At 38.2% G+C, this 18,085-nt stretch overlaps 1 long non-coding RNA gene across 1 annotated transcript in view; it reads right to left on the reverse strand.

Moving 5' to 3' along the window:
• Window positions 1-689: 689 nt before the first annotated feature.
• Window positions 690-18,085, reverse strand: part of LOC309657227 — a 391,265-nt gene continuing 373,869 nt past the window's right edge. Inside the window, exon 2 of the long non-coding RNA XR_014261724.1 lies at window positions 690-747. This is a non-coding gene — a long non-coding RNA (uncharacterized lncRNA). The remainder of the gene's footprint in view (window positions 748-18,085) is intronic.

Consider the following 18,085-nt stretch of genomic DNA (forward strand, 5'->3'; position numbering starts at 1 on the left):
TAGCAGACGACTGGGGTGGGGTATCAGTGGGGGCTATCTAATTCCCCTCTTGGGGTATACCTTCCCATAAAAATGCTACCTAAGGCAGAACAACCTGCATGGAGTAAAAACTTGCCTGCTAGGTCAAAACTTGTCTTGTCCTCCTTTTGCCAGGGATTTGATAGTTGTACGTGATGAAAAAGTTCTAAATTCTTTAAGCTTCTGTTGTTATTTGTAGAAAATGAATTATTCTGTGTTTATTTTCGCAGTCATTATTATTTTGTTTATTTCTTCATTGTTTTAGTTTTTTAATAACATCTTTATTGGAGTATAATTGCTTTACAATGTTGCGTTAGTTTCTGCTGTATAACAAAGTAAATCAGTTATATATGTACACATATATCCTCATATCCCCCCCTCTTGTGTCTCCCTCCCACCCTCCTTATCCCACCCCTCTAGGTGGTCACAAAGCACCGAGCTGATCTCCCTGTGCTATGCAGCTGCTTCCCACTAGCTATCTATTTTACATTTGGTAGTAATATATATGTCATTTGCTGCTGTCTCTCTTCGTCCCAGATTACCCTTCCCCCTCCTCGTGTCCTCAAGTCCATTCTCTACGTCTGTGTCTTTATTCCTGTTCTGCCGCTAAGTTCTTCAGAATCTTTTTCTTTTTTTTTTTAGATTCCATATATATGTGTTAGCATGCAGTATTTGTTTTTCTCTTTCTGACTTACTTCACTCTGTATGACAGTCTCTAGGTCCATCCACCTCACTACAAATAACTCAATTTCATTTCCTTTTCTGGCTGAGTAATATTCCATTGTATATGTGTGCCACATCTTCTTTATCCATTCATCTGTCAATGGACACTTAGGTTGCTTCCATGTCCTGGCTATTGTAAGTAGAGCTGCAATGAACATTGTGCTACATGACTCTTTTTGAATTATGGTTTTCTCAGGGTATATGCCCAGTAGTGGGATTGCTGGGTCATATGGTAGTTCTATTTTTAGTTTTTTAAGGAACCTCCATACTGTTCTCCATAGTGGCTGTATCAATTTACATTCCCACCAACAGTGCAAGAGGGTTCCCTTTTCTCCACACCCACTCCAGCATTTAACTTTTGTAGATATTTTGATGATGGCCATTCTGACTGGTGTGAGGTGATACCTCATTGTGGTTTTGATTTGCATTTCTTTAATGATTAGTGATGTTGAGTATCCTTTCATGTGTTTGTTGGCAATCTGTATATCTTCTTTGGAGAAATGCCTATTTAGGTCTTCTGCCCATTTTGGGAGTGGGTTGTTGGTTTTTTTGATACTGAGCTGCATGAGCTGCTTGTAAATTTTGGAGATTAATCCTTTGTCAGTTGCTTCATTTGCAAATATTTTCTCCCATTCTGAGGGTTGTCTTTTTGTCTTGTTTATGGTTTCCTTTGCTGTGCAAAAGCTTTTAAGTTTCATTAGGTCCCATTTGTTTATTTTTGTTTTCATTTCCCTTTCTCTAGGAGGTGGGTCAAAAAGGATCTTGTTGTGATTTATGTCACAGAGTATTCTGCCTACATTTTCCTCTAAGAGTTTTATAGTGTCTGCCCTTATATTTGGGTCTTTAATCCATTTTGAGTTTATTTTTGTGTATGGTGTTAGGGAGTGTTCTAATTTCATTCTTTTACATATAGCTGTCCAGTTTTCCCAGCACCACTTATTGAAGAGGCTGTCTTTTCTTCATTGTATGTTCTTGCCTCCTTTGTCATAAATTAGGTGCCCATATGTGCATGGGTTTATCTCTGGGCATTCTATCCAGTTCCATTAATCTATATTTCTGTTTTTGTGCCAGTACCATACTGTCTTGATTACTGTAGCTTTGTAGTACAGTCTGAAGTCAGAGAGTCTTATTCCTCCAGCTTCGTTTTTCTTTCTCAAGATTGCTTTGGCTATGCAGGGTCTTTGTGTTTCCATACAAATTGTGAAATTTTTTGTTCTAGTTATGTGAAAACTGCCATTGGTAGTTTGATAGGGATTGCATTGAATCTGTAGATTGCTTTGGGTAGTATAGTCATTTTCACAATGTTGATTCTTCCAATCCAAGAACATGGTATATCTCTCCATCTTTTTTGTATTGTCTTTAATTTCTTTCATCAGTGTCTTAAAGTTTCTGCATACAGGTCTTTTGTCTCCTTAGGTACGTTTATTCCTAGGTATTTTATTCTTTTTGTTGCAGTGGTAAATGGGAGTGTTTCCTTAATTTATCTTTCAGATTTTTCGTTGTTAGTGTACAAGAATGCAAGAGATTTCTGTGCATTAATTTTGTATCCTGCAACTTTACCAAATTCATTGATTAGCTCTAGTAGTTTTCTGGTAGCAACTTTTGTTTTCTCTATGTATAGTATCGTGTCATCTGCAAACAGTGACAGTTTTACTTCTTCTTTTCTGATTTGGATTCCTTTTATTTCTTTTTCTTCTCTGATTGCTGTGGCTAAAACTTCCAAAACTATGTTGAATAATAGTGGTGAGAGTGGGCAACCTTGTCTTGTTCCTGATCTTAGTGAAAATGGTTTCAGTTGTTCACCATTGACAATGATGTTAGCTGTGGGTTTGTCATATATGGATTTTATTATGTTAAGGTAGGTTCCCTCTGTGCCCACTTTCTGGAGAGTTTTTATCATAAATAGGTGTTGAATTTTGTGGAAAGCTTTTTCTGCATATATTGAGATTATCATATGGTTTTTATCCTTCAGTTTGTTAATATGGTTTATCACATTGATTGATTTGCATATATTGAAGAATCCTTGCATTCCTGGGATAAATCCCCCTTCATCATGGTGTATGATCCTTTCGATGTGCTGTTGGATTCTGTTTGCTAGTATTTTGTTGAGAATTTTTGCATCTATGTTCATCACTGATTTTGGCCTGTAGTTTTCTTTCTTTGTGACATCTTTGTCTGGTTTTGATATCAGGGTTATGGTGACCTCGTAGAATGAGTTTAGGAGTCTTCCTTGCTATATTTTGGACAAGTTTGAGAAGGATAGGTGTTTCCTCTTCTCTAAATGTTTGATAGAATTCGCCTGTGAAGCCATCTGGTCCTGGGCTTTTGTTTGTTGGAAGATTTTTAATCACAGTTTCAGTTTTAGTGCTTGTGATTAGTCTGTTTATATTTTCTATTTCTTCCTGGTTCCATCTTGGAAGGTTGTGATTTCTAAGAATTTGTCCATTTCTTCCAAGTTGTCCATTTTATTGGCATAGAGTTGCTTGTAGTAATCTCTCATGATCCTTTGTATTTCTGCAGTGTCGGTTGTTACTTCTCCCTTTTTCATTCTAACTGTGTTGATTTGAGTCTTTTCTCTTTTTTTCCTGATGAGTCTGACTAATGGTTTATTAATTTTGTTTATCTTATCAAAGAACCAGCTTTTAGTTTTATTGATATTTGTTATTGTTTCCTTCCTTTCTTTTTTATTATTTCTAATCTGATCTTTATGAATTCTTTCCTTGTGCTAACTTCGGGTTTTTTTGGTTTTTCTTCCTCTAATTGCTTTAGGTGTAAGATTAGGTTGTTTAATTGAGATGTTTCTTGTTTCTTGAGGTAGGATTGTATTGCTATAAACGTCCCTCTTAGAACTGCATTTGCTGCATCCCACAGGTTTTGGGTCATCATGTTTTCATTGTCATTTGTTTCTAGGTATTTTTTGATTTCCTCTTTGATTTCTTCAGTGATCTCTTGGTTATTTAGTAGTGTATTGCTTAGCCTCTATGTGTTTGTATTTTTTACAGTTTTTTTTACTGTAATTGATATCTAGTCTCATAGCGTTGTGGTCAGAAAAGATACTTGATATGATTTCAATGTTCTTATATTTACCAAGGCTTGATTTGTGACCCAAGATATGATCTATCCTGGAGAACGTTCCATGAGTACTTGACAAGAAAGTGTATTCTGTTGTTTTTTGATGGCATGTCCTTTAAATATCAATTAAGTCCATCTTGTTTAATGTGTGATTTAAAGCTTGTATGTCCTTATTTATTTTCATTTTGGATGATCTGTCCATTGGTGAAAGTGGGGTGTTAAAGTCCCCTACTCTGATTGTGTTATTGTTGCTTTCCCCTTTTATGGCTGTTAGCATTTTCCTTATGTATTGAGGTGCTCCTATGTTGGGTGCATAAATATTTACAGTTGTTATATCTTCTTCTTGGAATGATCCCTTGATCATTATGTAGTGTCCTCTTTGTCCCTTGTAATAGTGTTTATTTTAAAGTCTATTTCGTAGGATATGAGAATCGCTACTCCAGCCTTCTTTTGATTTCCATTTGCATGGAATATCTTTTTCCATCCCTTCACTTTCAGTGTGCATGTGTGCCTAGGTCTGAAGTGGGTCTCTTGTAGACAGCATATATGTGAGTCTTGTTTTTGTATCCATTCAGCCAGTCTGTGTCTTTTGGTTGGAGCATTTAATCCATTTACATTCAGGGTAATTATCGATATGTATGTTCCTATTACCATTTTCTTAATTGTTTTGGGTTTGTTTTTGAAGGTATTTTCCTTGTCATGTGTTTCCTGCCTAGAGAAGTTCCTTTAGCATTTGTTGCAGAGCTGATTTGGTGGTGCTGAATTCTCTTCACATTTGCCTGTCTGTAAAGGTTTTAATTTCTCCGTTGAACCTGAATGAGATTCCTACTGCGTAGAGTAATCTTAGTTGTACGTTTTTCCCTTTCGTCACTTTAAATATGTCCTGCCACTCCCTCTGCCTTGCAGAGTTTCTGCTGAAAGACCCACTGTTAACCTTATGGGGATTCCCTTGTATGTTATTTGTTGCTTTTCCCTTGCTGCTTTTAATATTTTTTCTTTGTATTTAATTTTTGATAGTTTGATTAATATGTGTCTTGGTGTGTTTCTCCTTGGATTTATCCTGTATAGGACTCTCTGCATTTCCTGGACTTGACTATTTCCTTTCCCATGTTAGGGAAGTTTTCAACTATAATCTCTTCAAATATTTTCTCAGACTCTTTCTTTTTCTCTTATTCTTCTGGGACTGCTATAATTCGAATGTCAGTGTGTTTAATGTTGTCCCTGAGGTCTCTGAGACTGTCCTCAATTCTTTTCATTCTTTTTTCTTTATTCTGCTCTGTGGTAGTTATTTCCACTTTTTTGTCTTCCAGGTCACTTATCCGTTCTTCTGCCTCAGTTATTCTGCTGTTGATCCCTTCTAGAGAATTTTTAATTTCAGTTATTGTGTTGTTCATCATTGTTTGCTCTTTAGTTCTTCTAGGTCCTTGTTAAACGTTTCTTGTATTTTCTCTACTCTATTTTTGAGAGTTTGGATCATCTTTACCATCATTACTCTGAATTCTTTTTCAGGTAGTTTGCCTATTTCCTCTTCATTTGTTTAGTCTGGTGGGTTTTTACCTTGCTCCTTCATCTGCTGCACATTTCTCTGTCTTCTCATTTTTTTATCTTACTGTGTTTGGGGTCTTCTTTTAGCAGGCTGCAGTTTTGTCATTCCTGTTGTTTTTGGTGTCTGCCCCCAGTGGGTGAGGTTGGTTCAGTGTCTTGTGTAGGCTTCCTAGTGGAGGGGACTGGTGCCTGTGCTCTGGTCGGTGGGGCTGGATCTTGTCTTTCTGGTGGGCAGGGCTCCATCCACTGCTGTGTTGTGGGGTGTCTGTAAACTTAGCATGATTTTAGGCAGCCTCTCTGCTAATGGGGTTGTGTTTCTGTCTTTCTAGTTGTTTGGCATGGGGCATCCAGCACTGGAGCTTGCTGGTTGTTGAGTGGAACTGGGTTTTAGTATTGAGACGGAGATCTCTGGGAAAGCTCTTACTGATTGATGTTACGTGGGGCCAGGAGGTCTCTGGTGGACCAATGTCCTGAACTCAGCTCTTCCACCTTGGAGGCTCATGCCTGACACCAAGCCAGAGCACCAAGACCCTGTCAGCCACACAGCTCAGAAGAAAAGGAGAAAAAAAAGAAAGAAAAAATAATAATAATAAAAATTAAGAAAAAAATTTTAAAATGATTAAAATTTAAAAATAAATAAATAATACAAAAAAAAGAGAGCAACCAAACTAATAAACAAATCCACCAATGATAACAAGCGCTAAAAACTAAACTAAGATAAACATAAAAATCAGAAACAAATCAGTTGCACACAGCAAACCCCAAGTCTACAGTTGTTCCCAAAGTCCATGCCTCAATTTTGGGATGATTCGTTGTCTATTCAGGTATTCCACACATGTAGCGTTCATCAAGTTGATTGTGAGAATTTAATCCGCTGCTCCTGAGACTGCATGGTGATATTTCCCTTTCTCTTCTTTGTTTGCACAGCCCCTGGGGTTCAGTTTTGGTTTTGGCCCCACCTCTGCATATAGGTCACCCTCAGGCATCTGTTGCCTGCCCAGACAGGAAGGGGTTAAAGCAGCAGCTGATGAGGGGGCTCTTGCTCACTCAGGCTGGGGGGAGGGAGGGGTACACTGGTCATAATTGGAATGTGGGGTGAGCCTGCAGCAGCAGAGTCCATTGCAACAGCTGAGGTGCACCATGTGTTCTCCTGGGGAAGTTGTCCCTGGATCACGGGACACTGGCAGTGGCATGCTGCACAGACTCCCGGGGTGTGAGTGGGGGGTGTAAGTAGTGATCTGTGCTTGCACACAGGATTCTTGCTGGCAGCAGCAGAAGCGTTAGCATTTCATGCCTGTCTATGGGGTCCAAGCTGATAGTCACGGCTCGTGCCCATCTCTGGAGCTCACTTAGGTAGTACTCTGCCTTATGTGAGCACACGGGGAAGGAATCCCCTCTCCTCATGTACCCCAAAACAATGGTCTCTTGCCTCTTCAGCAGGTCCAGACATTTTCCCGGTCTCTCTCCCGGCTAGCCGTGGTGCACTAGACCCCTGCAAGCTGTCTTCACGCAGCCAACCCCAGTCCTCTCCCTGGGATCTGACCTCTGAAGCCCGAGCCTCAGCTCCCAGCCCCAACCCTGGCGGGTGAGCAGACAAGCCTCTCGGGCTGGTGAGTGCTGGTCGGCACCGATCCTCTGTGTGGGAATGTCTCCGCTTTGCCCTCCGGACTCCTGTTGCTGCGCTCTCCTCTGTGGATCCAAAGCTTCCCCCCTCCGCCACCCGCAGTCTCCGCCCGCAAAGGGTTTCCTAGTGTGTGGAAACCTTTCCTCCTTCACAGCTCCCTCCCAGAGGTACAGGTCCCGTCCCTATTCTTTTGTCTCTGTTTTTCTTTTCTCTTTTGCCCTACCCAGGTACCTGGGGAGTTTCTTGCCTTTTGGGAAGTCTGAGTTCTTCTGCCAGCGTTCAGTAGGTGTTCTGTAGGAGTTGTTCCACATGTAGATGTATTTCTGATGTATTTGTGGAGAGGAAGGTGATCTCCACGTCTTACTCCTCCGTCATCTTGAAGCCAGCGAACATGAATTATTCTTTGAATAAAGATCTCACTGAGCCTAAGTTTTCTCTCATTTCTCATTTGAGGGTAGACAAGGAAATGGAAAAGGCACTGGTTATTATAAAGTTTTACAAGGATCTGAATAGTTCTGTCTTACCTAATGTCCAGGTATCAGGATCTGTAAAAATTTCTCTACCTCCTGATGGCCCAACTCCCAGTACTCACATTCCTTCCAAAAAATTCACTGCCAAGTGCTCATTTAGAGCTATGTTCCATACACCCTAGTAGAAATGGGACAGAGAGAGGAACGATATGGTCTAATAGAGAACAGCCAAGGAAAAACAGATGATTGCAACATAGGATTACAACACAGAGTGGTAAAGGCCAAGATGAGTACAATATGGGATGATAAGGAAGTGATGAGAATAAGAGGATGAAGGTAGAGGATGTTAGCTCTTGAGCTCAGACTCAAAAAGAAAAGAAAGGGAATGTGCAAAAAGATACTGAGGCAAGACAGACTCCAATAAGTATATGGCAGAGTAGTAGTTTTGCAAAGCTTGAATGCAAGGTACAATCACCCTTTCTGCAGAATATTCCTGCTATATGGTAATTGCCACTTTCTAAAATATCCCAGGAAGAATCAGATCTATAGAACAAGGGTAAGTGGAGGTTTGTTTTTATCTTGCTGGTTTACTCAATCAGAAAAAAACTGAGTTGGACTATTTAGAAAAGAAAACCCAACTGGTAAATAATAATAATTTGGTTATTCTGTTGCTCAAGATACATATTCAGTTACATATTTGGAACACAATGTGACTGAACACCAAAATACTCGAAACTATTTTCTGGGAAGTTTCCCTCAATTGGACATTTTTCTTTAGTTTTAGCATAGGCCTAGAAATATTGTGTGATCAATAATTACTTTGCCACTTGGTTCCTTTCAGTGAGTAGAAGAACAAACAGTGTAAAACCCTAGACCATTGCAGTTCTTCCAAACGATGTAAAAAAAATAAAGTCCATCTTATTTCCCTATATTCACAACCTAGTTTCAGGGTCCAGGAGACAAAATGTTCTGATGACAGTTCTTGAGAGAGCTCCATGTGGGCTACACATTAAAATGCTTCATTAAGCCATGAAAAGTAAGTAGACCTTTCAGCAGGAAAGAATATCTTGTACAAGGGTTGGAGACTTTGTGATCCCAAAGTCACAAATTATTCAAGAAATACAATTCTGATATTCAATAAAACAAGTTAATATGAATTTTATTCTAATGCCACCATGATGATGTGATAAATACATCTTGTGGAAGATGTTTAATTCTGTTTTTCAGAGTGTGGTCTGTGGTCCTATTTCAACAAATGTAACAGCTATTTATTTAGACCCTTGTAGGCATTGTAATAGGAACATGAGATACATCAACAAGCCAAATAGACAAAACTCCTGCCCTCATGGAGCTAATACTCTAGTGGGGAGAAATAAATAATAAAGGGTAGAGATAATAAATAAGTAAACAATAGTATTTATTAGAAATGGAGCAGGAAAAGGGAATGAAGGGTGCCATGGTCACTGGGTGAGGGCTGCATTTTCAATAGGTTAATTGGGATAGGCTTTATGGAGAGGGTGGCTTTTGAACACAGGAAATGACAGAGGTGTAGATGTCTGTAGAAAGAACATTCCAGGGAGAGGGGACAGTCCTAAGTCAGGAGCAGTGTGGCTGATACAAAGAGAACAAGGTGGGAGTAGGAGGCGATGAGGTCAGTGAGGTAATGGCAGGATGGGGGCAGATCATTTAGGACTTGTAGACTTGCAGGTGGAATGAGGAGCTACTGGTGAGTTTTGAGCAGAGCTGAGAGATCTGATGTATTTCAGTATATGACTCTGCTTTCTGAGTTGAGAATAGAATATGAAGAGTGAAATGGAATCTGGGAGACCAGTGGAGAGGCTGTTGCAGTGGTCCAGTATTCCAATTTATGACTCAGCTAGGGTGGTGGATGGGTGATTTTAAATGGTTGGACTCTCAGGATATTTTGGAAATCTTATCAATACAATTTGGTGTTGGATTAAATATGGGATATGAGAAAAAAGGGGGAAAAGAGTCACCAAGGATGATTCCATGGTTTTTGTCCTGAAACAGTAAAACCTAGATGCCTTCAATTGAGATGGGGAAGTTTATGAGTAGGGAAGATTTTGGGGGCAGGGGAGACATTAGTAGTTTGGTTTTGGACACGTCAAGCTTGAGGTGTTTATATTAGACTTCCAATTGGAAATGTAGAGTAGGCAGTTGGATACGTGAGGCTGGAGTTCAGAAGAGAGGTTTGGCAAAGAGTTTAAATTTGCGGATTTTTGGCATAAAGATGGTACTTACAATCATGAGGTTGGAAGAAATTACAATGAGAATGCAGACCTCTTTTTGATTGGGGGGACATTATTCTGCCTACAGCATTGTGGAAGCCTATCAATAATGCAAAATCCTGGGCTTCACCCCAGACTTACTGAGTTAGAGTCTCTAGGGAATTGTGTCCAAGAATATGTTTTATACACAAGCCCCTTAGGTGATTCTTATGTGCTCCATTGGCTTGCTGATGAAAATAGGTGGTGATGAAAGGGAATGAGTGAGCATCTGGTTCCACTCCTTACCAAGGCCATGGTCCCTGTGGAATATAGTGACCCTGTGTATAATCAGAAATCCCCCCATGGTCACCATTGCTGGTCATCCATGTTATATGGCAGTATGGGCAATTCTCAACAAAGGACAGGCTACAGTTCAGGACCTTAGTGGTTACAGGACCTTTAATAAACGTTGACTATTTTTAATGTTACAAACAATGCCCTAGCAAACATCTTTATACATATTTTTGATACATGTGTAATTATTTTTGCAGGATAGATTCCTAGAAATGAAACAGATAATCATACTGAATATGAATTTTAAGTTGTCTTTGGTAACACCAAATTGCCTTTCAAAAATCCTTTCCTAGTTGATACTACTCTCAGGATTCCAGTATCTTTATCAAGAAGGACGTTAGTTAATCGGGGCTATTGAAAAATTTTGGACACCTTTTCTATGTTTTGATAATGTATATATTTGAATCCTTCCTTTCCAAAGAATTTAAAAACTACATTTCCCAGTTTCTTCTGCAGTTGGGAAACCACCAATTAGAGTCAGTCACATGAAACTTGGATCAGAAAAGAATTACATAAGAGAAGTTGTTAGGCACAGGACATCGTTTTTGCTGGTGCTGGAGGTGGCAGACCTTGTGATTCGAGGTCCAGGATGGCAGCAGCTCCTTCATTAGGACGGTTCTGAAGCCTTGCAGTGAGACCTATTCTGTAACACAGCTTAGAGCCTGTTTCTGCAAGTATGCTAATTTTCTGAGCATTTAATAATTTTTAATGTTTTATTTCTGTTTAAATTAGCTATAGTAGATTCTATTGTGTGCAACTGAGAACTGTGATAGAGTCACAAAAAAAACAGCAAATAGCATCTTTCAAATTTTTGTCAATCTTATGGGCAAAGTGAGTTTCATTATTACTCATATATTTAAATAATGACTTTTCACATCCTTTAGAGGAAGTTAGATCTGGAAGTGGTATTATCAGAGCCATGGTTTTGCCTAGGAACAAGATGGCAAAACTACAGTGTCTCCAAACCTTTTATCATTCCTTTAATAGCATTATTGTTATTATGAAAGCATTCTGAACAACTCATTTAAAGCTGAGGTGCTTCATTATTTATCTGAGATCACTGAGGTATTGTAATTTTCATCTTCATTACATTAAAGAATTTATGTGCAAATATTTCTTCTATCTATGAGATAAGAGATTTACTCCCACCCTTAGAGTTTTCAGGGAGATTGTTTTAAATAAAATCATTTATAAGGAACTCTAACTCTCTTTGTTGTACCAAATACAATACTCTAATGAATACACTGGCATGGCACCGTATCATCCCTTGTTGAAGAACATGGTTGGATAATCCTCCCTCTTTATTACCTGTCTAAATCTTTCTACCATTATTATGCATATTTACCAAGCATGCAGAAAGTCAAAGTATGTTAGTATAAAAATCAGGAAGTGCTGTTTAGTGTTCAATGGGGCATAAATCTGTCATTTTCAATGGTAAAATCAATCTATAACTTCTCATAAAGCATGAAGTAACCCTATAAAATATATGCTGCTTCCCCCTAGTTGTACATGCCAAAATTTTCAGAAAGCCAAGTCAAATCAATATTTACAAATTATAATTAGTATTTTAAATGTAATTTTTAAATAAAATAAATAAATAAGCTAGTATTTTAATCAGCTCAGGCTGCTATAACAAAATACCATGGATTGGGTGGCTTAAAACAACAGAAATTTATTTTCTTACATTTCTGGGTGCTGGGAAATTCCAGATCAAGGTGTCAGCAGATTCGTTCCTGGTAAGAGCCCTCTTCTTGGCTTGCAGCTGGTTTCCTTCTCATTGTGTCCTCAACTGGCAGAGAGGGAGAAACTCTGGTCTCTCTTCCTGTTTTTATAAGGACACTAATCCAATCAAAGAGTCTCCACTTTCATGAGTTCATCGAAACCTTCCCAAAAGCTCCATCTCCAAATACCATCACATGTGAATCAGGGCTTCAACATATGAATTCTGGGGGGACACAAATGTTCAGTATATAGCAGCTAGATTGCAGGCATTAAATTCCAGCTTTTGAAGAAGCTTTTGAATTTATTCCCAGTTGACCAAAGTAATTTAAGTCCCTTAACTTCACTTTGCATTTGTTTTAACAATATATTAAATTAGAACATTGGTAAATGTACTTTAATAACAAATGTCTAATTCTTTATTCAGCTATCAGATTTCCAAATGAAATAAATGATCTATTTACATGCATCGCTAGACCATCTGGTTCCATGTGAGGACCCAACAGAGAATCAACTAATTGTCACCCATGTTTATTCATCACGCTTAACTCATTTCTTATAAATAATGAAAATCTAGGACCTTCAGTAAACAAAAAAATTTTCACCACTAGTTGAAAAGATTGACCTCCTTAACTATATAACAGAACAGGACAAAAGAGCCCAGCAAAACATGTACCTAAGAAAATTAGTTGCTAGTCAACTTCATTGTGTCATTCCCATTTTACAGAGAGGGAAAAAGGGGGCAGGGGCAGGGTATGGATTTTAAAGGACCTAATGGAATTAGAACCAGAGGTCAGTATTCCAAAGATCTGAGCTTGTGGTTTAGGCAATTAAATTCAGTTTTTCAAGGGCATCTTTGAAATTCTTTCTTCTGGATTATTTCCCTGACCGTCTTAGAATCCAGGATCACCCTCAACATTTACGTGCACCAGGATTGCTGAGCTCACACTTAAGCAACTAATAGGCTGATGAGGAGGAAAAGGTACAAAAAATCCAGAACGACAAATAATTTTTAAAATGTGATCTTTGTTTGAATTAAAATTATATGCAGAAAACCCCCAAAAGTCTAATGTTTTACAAAAGCATTATAACTCATCTTTTAGAAAAGATCAATGTGAAAAATTATGTGGTGATTCTCTTAATTTAATGATTATGTGGCAGGCAATATTGAAAGCTACCTCCTACTCAATTTTCACCTTGAACATTACTTTTCCTAATCCCCTGGACTGAGTTAGTTCTCCTTTTTAGACACACCACAACACCTTCCGCTGATTCTTTGTATAATTATTTATAGTCACATGCTTTGTGATTCTACTGTAAGTGCCAAGAGGAGCAGTGACCTCGGTTGTTTTCTCAGCAGATAAATGGTTCTCAATAAATATTTGTTAAATAAAAGAACAGGACAGACGTGGCGCGTCTTTCTGGAACACACGTTGTACTCAATGATTTGGGGTGTTTTAAAATTAAAACAGGCATAATTGTATCATGAAATGAAATTCCAATTCGTGTGTTTTTAAGTTAAAACAAGCATAGTTGTATCATGAAATGAAGTGCAAAATTCAAGATAGAATTGAAAACTTCTCCGTGAGAATGGCCACTTTCCTCTGCCATTAATGCTATTTCAGAGGAAAATTTAACGATGTGGCGAGTTTGAGTGTGACGCTCCAAAGATCAGGTAATCGAAGCTAACGAAGTTCAGTCATTTCATTAGGAAAGGAGAAGGGACATCTTCCCTTCCATGGAGAAAACAGGAAGAGTCAGAGTAATGAAGTGCAGAGTGTGCCTTAAATGAGTTATTTTAATGCCTCAAATTTTCCAACTGTAAAATGAAAATGGCCCATGAATCTCTAAAATTCTGTTGTGCATAAATGCTTGGTTTTTTTTTTTTTTGCCTACCATCATTCTTATACCCTCAAAAAGGAAAAAGGTAGGAAGCCAAAGTCATATTTCTTTTTCCTTCTTAAGCTTCTAAGTGTTGCATTCATCTTTTAAATGATATCTGTAAACACTATGTAGTTGATTTTGCCCCTTTTTATGCACTTGTAGACCCATTCATAGATCTAAAAGAGAATGGATAGTAGAACCAGTATCAAACCACAGAAGCACATTCGTATGGGTCAGCCACTCACTGGTTATCAGCTGAGTTGTTACATATTTCATCATTACAACTAGATGTAATGGAAAATATTAATTTGAAATGCTACATTTAAAGGGGGAAGGTCTATTTTACATTTTTCATCATTACAACTAGATGTAACGGAAAATATTAATTTGAAATGCTACATTTAAAGAGGGAAGGTCTATTTAAAGAGGGAAGGTCTATTTTATAGCATCCCTTTCCCATCCCGTCCTTTTACCCTCTTTTTCTTTCTGTGGACCTGACAATTTATCTTCATGTGAAAAAGTTTCGCCAGACTGTGTACATAGTAACTACTGTACCATTAATACAATCCCTCGGGGGTAGTTAGATAAAACAGTTGCTATGCCTGTGTACCAAGCAAAGATGGTCTGAATACAAATAGAAGGGAATAAGTCAATGTCAGTGTGGTGCCAAGTGCTGATAAAAAAATAAGTGGTTGATATTGCAAGCAAAGGAAAGTAATGTAAAACACCAATTATACTTTTCCAAGTCTGTGCGTATTGCCTAGTGATTGCTTGATTCAGTCAAACTCTACAAAAAGAAGTACTTGTTTTGTTCTATTATATGGTGTCATAACCAAATGCATTTAATACATATCGGCTACAAATATGACTTTAAGACATCAGTGCTGTGCTCTTTGTTAATAATAATGAAAATGCCTGCCAGCAGCTGCTATGATATACCCCATACACAGCCTAAAGACTGGCAAAATAAGAAATTAAAATCAGGATTCCTAATTCAAAACTCAGACAATTTGAAGTGTTTGTAAGTCTATTAGAAATGGGAACTCTAGTACACTGCTGGTGGGAGTGTAAAATGGTACAATCACTTGGGAGAGCAATTTGGCAATTACCCAGTAAGGTTGAAAATGCAAACGCCTACAATGCAGCAATTTCACTTCTAGGTGTATACCCTAGAAAAACACCCGTACATGTACACAAGAAGTCATGTTTGTAATAGAAAAAAATAGGGGTGGGGAGCAGTAAATGTCATTGATAAAGCAGTGCATAAACCCTGGTATAGTTAAATGATGGAATACAGTATAGCAGTTAGCATAAATAGATCTTCCTGTACTAAGCCGGGCAGATACCACATTGTTAAAAAATGAAAGTAATAGAATACACAATGTAAACTAGACCATTTTTGTAAAATTTAAAATCACAAACAATGGTAATATAATATTTGGTTTCTGGCTCCCTAGTAAAATATAAAAACGTGAATTAGAAGGATATCCACAAAGTTTCAAAAAGAAGCTGTTTCTGGAGAGGCAGAGAAGGAAGGAAGGGTGTGGAATCGTGGAAGGATACAACATACTTCAGCTTTCCCTGTATTGCTTTATTTTTCCTTTATTAAAAACAATTTTAGAAGCACATATGGCTAAATGTTACTATTGGTTAATTCTGGTTTGAGGACACAGGGGTGTTTTTATACCATGTGCTTTTCTGTATTAATTAATTGCTTTTCCAATTAAAAAAAGAAAACTTCAGTCACTTTTGGTCACTCGGTACAACTGGAATACTGTATTTCTTGATTTTAAGGAACCAAGACTCTATATTTAAATTGTTTAATACACTGTATTTTATTCATTTACAGTGTTTATCCTAGTTCATGAGTAAACTAGGAGCTTTGGGAAGCTTTCTATGGAATTTCAGTTTAATTAATTCTCACTTATATGCGTGGTAGATGTAGGCAAACTAAAGTTTTAAACATCTGTTTATACAAGGTATACAAACCAGAAAGCATTTTCTTTGGTTTGTCCATGTTTTCCTTTTCCAATGTGAGTATTAGCATCAGTTTACAGAATTTTTCCCACTGAGAGATTCAGAGTTAATGTTGCTATGTAAATGTCACATGAATTCCATTTTGGAACAATTTATGTAGCCACCCAAAGTGCGGAAATGAGAGAATTTTAGTCCAGAGGGTCTCATTTAAGTATAAACAATAAGAAAATCGCTTTTCATGCTGTGGCGTTTTAACTCTCTCTCTTTCTCATATGTCAGACATGTGTAAATCGTCTTGTCTGAGCCCCAGAACTGATATGGACAGTTACCTAGACCCTTCAAAGAGCTAGAAGAGGACATGGGGAAGGAAAGGAGGAGGAATAAGCTTTGACCTTAGACAGACTTGGGTTCAAATTCTGGCTCTGTCACTGTCGTTTACTCCTTGTGTGACTTTAAGTGGACTTACTGAAGTCCAGTTGTGCATCAGGGATAATAAGAGCGACCCCTCAAGGACTGGGTGAGGACTAAAATGAGATCCTGTGCACGCAGTTCATGCAGAGCTGAGACATGGCACACACGACGGGTGGTTGCTGTTATATTTATTGCCGTCATCACCACAATCCAAAGGGCCTAAATCCCTGCTGCCTTTTAGCCGATGCAAAACCACGTCTACTTAGAATAGAATTCAACAAGTTTGTGCTTCTTGGATACGCCTGCTGCTGCCTATAAGGGAAAAAGGGCAAAGAGAGTTGTAGCCTTTGCAGAGAATGTCAGGGATGAGTCTTACCAGGATTGTTATTTTTTCTTTCTCTTTAAAAAATGTTGTTTAGTTTGTTTGCCTTTTTTCTTGTACTTTTTTAAAGTTTTTTGGGGGGGGGTGGGGGGTTATGTTTTAAGAAGCAAAAAAAGACTATTGTTACCAGTTGATTTCCCCCTTCATTTGTCTCTGCCCCCTCAGTTCATCCTCCTGACTCGCTCTCCTTCTAATAAATTTATCCCATATTTCAATACAAAAGACCATTTCTTTCATTCACTGCTATTGAAAAGCAGTCTGATAGACTATTCCCTCTTTAGATGTTTACTGATAATGGCTTAAGCTCATTCTCTTTCCCAGAATAAGGGAAACAATTGTAGTATGTAGTATGTAGTATGTACATAGTATGTAGAAAGTGCAACCTTCCCCCCCCCCAATTTTTTTAATAGTGAAAGTTCTCAAAAAGTCTTCATGAATTTCTAATCCTGGAATTTCAGTATTGTGACAAGATGGCAAAATAGCTACTTTTGTGCCCAGAGCCCTAATAACCCACCATTCAGATGATGCCATGTAGATGCCAAACTCTTCTGTCTGCTTTAAGATTGACCTTGATTCTTGTTTCGACCCAGGATGACATGCAAGTCATCACCTGTCCTTCTCAAGGCAAAAGCAGACCTCGCTAATTGACCACAGCACTCTTTCTGGCGGAACCTGGTTGTGACCAACAATCCTTCCTGACATAGCACTCCAGGTAGCAATTAGCAATCTTAGCTGATGAGGAAAATGAAACCTGTTTGCCCTCACTGACATAAAATATATTTGTTGTTTTTCCAGTTGTAGAAAAGGGAAATGAAAGGTGGCTCATTTAAAGAAGAATTAGAAAAAAAAAATAGGGAATTCCCCGGTGGTCCAGTGGTTAGAACTCCGTGCTTTCACTGCCGAGGGCCCGGATTCGATCCCTGATCAAGAAACTAAGACCCCACAAGCTGCGTGGCGTGGCCAAAAAGAAATAGAAGGGAAATGATGGGTTCTGCTTTGCTTTTATCCAGTACCCCCAAACATTCAGGATTGCAGAAGGAGCTTAAATGTGAAATGAAATAATATAATCATACACAAATTTATATATATATACACACAAACATACATACACACACACATATATATATATAATGTTGGAATGGCTGTTTAATGATTAGCATAGTAAGAAGGAAGATTATCTTTGTTTAAAAAAAAAACAGAAAATGATAAAACCATTTGCCTTTCCCAATAAGCTCCTATTACGTTTTAGGTTTATTTTAAGCTAGAAATAGAAAACTATTCCTAACATGATGCCACGCTGCATTTATTTCTGGCCTCATGAATTGGTCAGTCAAGTGACATTCTCTGGATGCCTTCCTGGACAGAATGAAACTGTGGAGTAGGGTTAGAGCCCAGCAAGGCAGATTTGCACATGGTTGAATGATATTAAACCTTCATGGTGATTGCATATGTAAGATGAGGACCAAAGAAGGAATCCAGATGATCTTGAAGTTTTGAGTCCGGGTACATTGAGAAAACAGTGGATTCTAATAGACACAGGAAGTCAGGAGGAGAAAATAGCAGTTCTAGGGGACAGAAAAAAAGTTTATATTTAGACTTGTTTGACTTAAGGGACTTCGAATGGAGACCGTCTTGTGAGAATTTGGTGTTACAGGCCTGGCCTTTGAAAACCTAGCAA

This window comes from Balaenoptera physalus, assembly GCF_965194825.1.
Source record: "Balaenoptera physalus genome assembly, chromosome: 3".
NCBI lineage: Eukaryota > Metazoa > Chordata > Mammalia > Artiodactyla > Balaenopteridae > Balaenoptera > Balaenoptera physalus.